This window comes from Neolamprologus multifasciatus, chromosome 11 (assembly GCF_963576455.1).
Source record: "Neolamprologus multifasciatus chromosome 11, fNeoMul1.2, whole genome shotgun sequence".
NCBI classification, from domain to species: domain Eukaryota; kingdom Metazoa; phylum Chordata; class Actinopteri; order Cichliformes; family Cichlidae; genus Neolamprologus; species Neolamprologus multifasciatus.
This window is the reverse complement of record NC_140449.1, coordinates 35,531,140-35,536,965: the sequence shown is the minus strand read 5'-3', so window position 1 is coordinate 35,536,965 and position 5,826 is coordinate 35,531,140.

Here is a 5,826-nt window from a genome sequence, read left to right as displayed (position 1 = left end):
CCACAGGTGAAACTGAATGTTTCCTGTTTTGGATTTAGGACGAGGCCTCGGAGCGCCAGTCCCTGCGCCTCCTGCTCCCTCGTCCACCTGCCATCGCTCACGCTCGCCTCCCACGACGCACGCACAGATGAAAGCCCGGTAGCTCTCATTACTGCAGAAACATCCGAGCTCGTCCTCGCTCCCAGGCCATCGAATAGCTCGCTCTGTCAGAGATCAGCACAAGGCGTCCTTCAGCCGAGGTGCTGTGACCCACTCCCACAGCTGAGAGCAAACTCTGAAGATTTAATAAGAGCGCTGCTCACCTTCATCAGGAGAGATCCCTCCACACCAGGCGTGACCTGAGGTCCTCCATCCAGACCGATGTTTGTGTTTGTGCAGCTCTGACGTCCGACGGCTCCCTTTATCCTTCCAGAGCTTCCTGGATCCAGATCGACCGGATCAATCCAGCTACGCACGAAGCTCCTTCACACGCCGCCAATGATGCCGCCTTCCTTTTATCCTGCTTTGGCGAGCTTTACTTCCTGTTAGGTTGAGTCTGGGATAAAAATGTTGAGTCTTTTGACTCAGTACTTATAGAAATCTGTGCCATCAGAAACTGAATCTGAATAAGTTAAATCTGAATTGTTGCCACGAGCGACGTATCGGCTGCATCGGTGTGACTCGATGTTTTCACTCAGCGTGGCTTTGATTGGAGCTTTTCAGCACACTGAAAATCACTGCCATCACTTAAAGGTGATCGATGGATAACTGTGTTCAGTGTCTTCGGTCTGAACGGGCTCATAAAAACTGTCTACAGGCGGGTAACTTGTTAACTGTACAGCTGCTGGAAACAGCTGGAGCAGATGTTCTCAGATGATGTTCGCTGTTTTCCGTTGGCAGATTTTATGCTTCGAGTTGGAGGAGAAGCAGAGTTGGGTGGTGGAGGCAGCAGTCTGTCCTCAGAGTCCCAAAGTGTTTCCAGGACAAATCATCTCCAGTGAGCTCTGGGTCCACGCTGTGGTCTCCTCCCAGTTAACCACAGCGCTCAGGTACAGTCGCTGTATTTCTCTGGATGTGAGATGTTTGACCACCATGACCTGACTTAGAGGAAGATCATGAAGAGGATGCTTGGAATAGCAGCTTCGTGTAGCCTCTCACACTCACAGCTGGTTCAGTGGACATGGAGGCAAAAGGCTCCTTTTTCCAACCCTTGTTGGGGTCTGTGGCACTAACAGTAACCTTTGTGCTCTTCTTCTGAATCAGGAGAAAATATGACTTCAGTATGAACCTAAACATGTAACTTGTGACCTGGAAGTGAGAGGAGGGAGCGCTTTCAGGCGTGCATACATCCTGCTGTTACGACAGGGCGTCTCATAATGAAGTGTTCAGCCTCTGGTTTGTGTTTCGCTGCAGGTTTGATGATTTTGTCTGCTCGAGGAACGCGCAGCTTCCTCTCAGGCGGAAATTCAGCCCGAGGGGGCAGCGGTCAGCCTGGGACGAGAGGACCTGCACACAGCATCCTGCAGCCCTTCATTCATCTTCGTCCTCTTCAGAGAGAGGCGATAACGGCGCCTCACGGGGCTGAAGCAGCTCTGATGAACGGCGGAGTTTATTGTTGATGCGTATCGAACGAGAGGACAATCAACCATCGCTCTCTGTGAATGATTAACCCACGCATGATCATTCATCTCACTTTGCACGTACTCCGGTGTGTTTCCTGTTCAGCCGAGGCGTCCGTCCTCGCCACTGATAAACGGCAGGCAGAGTCGAGCCTTTATTCACTCCCAAACGGGTCGTTTAAAAGTCGTCGGGCGGAGGCGCATAATGGGCCGGGTAATGAGCGGCGCCGCGATGAACAATGGAACAGATGGAGGTTTTTCTCGGGGAAATAAAGCGGCAGTCATTGTTTCACCGCCGAGGTTTGAGGAGCCGTCCTCGGTGATGCTCACATGCAAACATCAGCAGGGGGACATTTTTCAGACAATACTGTTTACATGATGGTTTTTATAATAACCTGGGCTCGTTTTAAAGGCTCGTTCACTCAGACACAACACATTTCCCCACTTTCTGTTATCTGTCCATGCAGAGACTGCAATTAGTGGCCAAAGTCGTTTTATTGCTAATTCAAGCAGCAGCGTTTCTATTTTTACAGCCGGACTATAAAGAAAAGTCCAGACGACAAACTCGTGTTAAATATCCACGTTTACAGCCAGACACAGGAAACTGTTTCGGCCTCAGTGGGACGTTTCCCCTTAAACGCCAAAGTGTAGCACCGTGTTAGCTCCTCAGCGTCGTTTCAGATCAACTTCAGAAAAATAACTCGTTAGGACCAACGTCTGCAGACGAGCATCTCTGAGCCAACATGTCGAGCTGTGAGCAGCAGAGGAGCACACCAGGTGATCAGGAGTCAGTTTCTGCTGCGATGTTCAGTTTGTGTGAACAGCATGCAACCATGGATCCATCCTGCCAGGTATCAGGGACTCAGGTGATGTTCTCCGACATGTGTTCTGATTGGCTGCTTCCAAAAGGATGATGCAGTCACCAATCTCAGTCCAGCAGAGCACTTTTGAGCCGACAGACTCTCATCACGGATGCACATAACAAACCTGCAGCAGCAACAGGGACCGAAGTCTCTGAGAAACGTTTCCAGCACTCTGTTGAATCTGAGCCGCGAAGAGTTAAAACCCAGGAGGGTGTCATTAAAATATGCAGTGAGCAGATGTCGTCCAGTAGACGGACTTCCTGAAAAGCAGATCTTGGACATTTCACGTCCTGTTGTCATCGTTGCTGATATTTGTTGCTCCCCGCTGAGGCTGTGAAGTCAAATAATTCATGCGATAGGCTGGAAACAGCGATCGTTATACTACAGTTCATGATGTTTATTCATAGACTGATGAATCCCATCGGTCACAGCTTTGACAGCCTCGTATTAAACGTTCAGATCGTATCAGCAGGTTTCAGCTTAAAGCACACAGGTAGCGCCTGGTTTTCGAAGCCGTCTCCTCTCCCTCATGAAGGAAGCTCCCTGCTTGAGTAATAAAGGAAGCGCAGAGGCTGAAACAGATCGGCGTGTGACGGTAGCTGATCACAGGAGTGTCATCACGTCTGTGTCGAAGGCTTTTGGAGGATTTTCAGGTGCAGCTGAGGTACAGACCCAGAAGTCTGCGCTCTGATATTTATGTCAGGAGCTAGTTAAGCGTGCTAACTGTGCTAACTAGTATCAGCCGGTAACTTGGAGCATTTATTAGAGCGTTGCTCCTACATGCAGCACCAACATGTGTGCATTGCCTTTACTTCTGTATTTCACTGTGTTTCCCTCAGTTTCCATGTTAACCATCATTTTGGCGTTCTTCCACGCCATTTCCTGTTTTCTCTTTCAGCATTCTTCTAATGTTTATGGCTCATTCTCTATTTCCTCTCTCCAGCCTTGTCAGTAATTTCACAGCCTGCCTTTTCCCTGCATCTCCATCCACGCCACATTTTCTGCAGGCTGCCAGACGCACAAACCGCCAACTCCGCCTCTTTTCCTCCATTATGTTTCCTGCTGAAGCCCAACGTTCATTATACAGACTGGAAAAGCTGCAGGTGTATAATCATGTCAGCCTACAGGCGGGTGTAGCTGCATCGAAGTGTTCGTGAGAGACCTGCTTCCTGAGTTAAAGGGCAGGACCAAAGTCCAGACTGGTGCAGGAGGTGGTGCAGTTAGCAGGGATTGGACTGCACACACAGGCCTGCCTGCACGGCGGCGGGTCGCATTAAAGACCGGTGTTCAGAGGCGTCCTCTCTAACGCCAACACCAGTAACTGTGGAGACTAACAGCTGGTTATCAGGCGGACACACGTTAAGTAAGAAAGCAGAGAAAATGTCTTTGCTGAGCCAAAACTTACATAATGAACTTTTCCTCCAATCAGAAAGCAGCAAATAAAACTGCAAACCCATTGAAAAGATTTACTTCACCAATCAAGAGGAAACAGGAATTTTCAAAGACGCACGTCGTCTGAAAGCTCCATCCTTTAAATACAGTCTGTGGGTCCTCCTTTTGGAGGTGGTATACCCGCCATGTTGGTCGCGTCGCATGATGACGGCGTCCCCGCTGCTGGATTCTTCTAAACGATAGCTGTCGTCACTCAGACGTTACGCCACACAGTGTTGGGGAGTAACAGAATACATGTACCACCGTTACGTATTTAAAATACAAAATATGAGTAACTGTATTCCGTTACAGTTACCGTTTAAAAAGGTGGTATTTAGAATACAGTTACTTTGTTGAAATAAATGGATTACACGGCGGTACTTCCCTGTTTCATATTGTCGCGGGTCAGGACTGTTTGGGTTTTGTTTGACAGCTACGTTCTGTTGTTCCAGGCGGCAGCGTTACGGTTGCCATGGTTACAGGGTGACGCTCTCTCTCTGCGTGTTTCCTGGGTGAGAGAGGCCTTGTTGTTGTTGTTGTGCTAAGCTAACAGGCAGAATGCTACAGGTATAGCTCTAAAGAATGTAGCATCATAGGCAGTGTAGTCCGTGCTGCAGGGAGAATGGACTGCCATACACGTTATGTGTCTGTGAGCGAGGGAGGGAGAAAAAGGAAAAGTACGAGCTGTCATCGAGCAGAAACGGGAGCTGGAAGCATGTAAATATAATAATAACCACTGCAGCCAAGAAGAGAGCCTGACGAGCCCAGCTGTAAGTAAGCTATTAAGACTCGACTGTACACCGTGTTCGTGTTTTCCTCTGAAACAATAAGTTCTGTTGGAGCAGCCTTTCAACGCCTCTCTCTGTCTCTGCTAGCAAAGTTGACCCAGACAACAAAGTAAAGCTAGTTTTCAGCTACGAGCCGACACAGAACCCACCGTATTAGCCAGAGGTCCCTTTACTACGGTTCGGAGCCGCGGACCTTCAGTAACAGTAATAAATCACAGCAATAGTACATTCATGTAGTTGTAAACAGCATGATAATATATTAAGTAATCCAAAGTATTCAGAAGATTTTGCCGTCTCATCCGTTCTTCGGTGTGACCTGTGAATCTCTGAGCGATCACATGTTCAACCAGCAGAAACAACACCAAAAAACACGCCTCACACCCGCGGCTGTGACATCGATGTCTTTGCACGCTGCCAGCTGATCGGGGGTGAATGTGATGTGACTCCAGTCACCTAAGGCGAGGTGTGAATGGCGACTGACGCAGCTGCATTAAAGCTGACTGACAGTCACAGGACGCCACATCTGTTCAGTGATGGACGCTCAGCGCAGGAGGAAGGACTCGCCTTCGTTCCAGCTGTTGTGATTCCCGCGACATGCACAACCTGGTGTTGCTGCTTCATCATAACATTGGTCCAGGATGAGCAGTGCAGCTGACCAATCATGTCGTCTGAACCTTCAGTTAGCTAACGCTGTTACAAACTGTCACTAGCAAACCTAACTGTGTGTTGGACGCGCTGGTTTTATACAAACATGGATACCTTTGTTTTCCCTTTTCCTCACACTGCAGTGCGATAACATCCCAACAACGTGATTGGTCAGTTGTTGATCCTGGACTAAGGATGGAGAAGTCAGCAGTCGCTGAGACTGGATGAGACTCATCCACTGAAAAGGTGATGATGATGATGATGATGTAGGAGCAACAGCAGCATGGGGAGATGCACCGCAGTGACAGGTCTGCAGACACGCTCCTCTTCAACATCTGCGACCAATAAGCAGCGAGTTCTCACCATCATTAACGCTGGCTCTAATTGGATCTTTCAAACAGCTTCCATCAGGAAGAAGCGAGCGTGGCAGCCTGCAGCTTCTGTCTGATGATGCTCGACACGTTCATGAATACACAATCAGTCTCCGCGTCAGCTGTCATT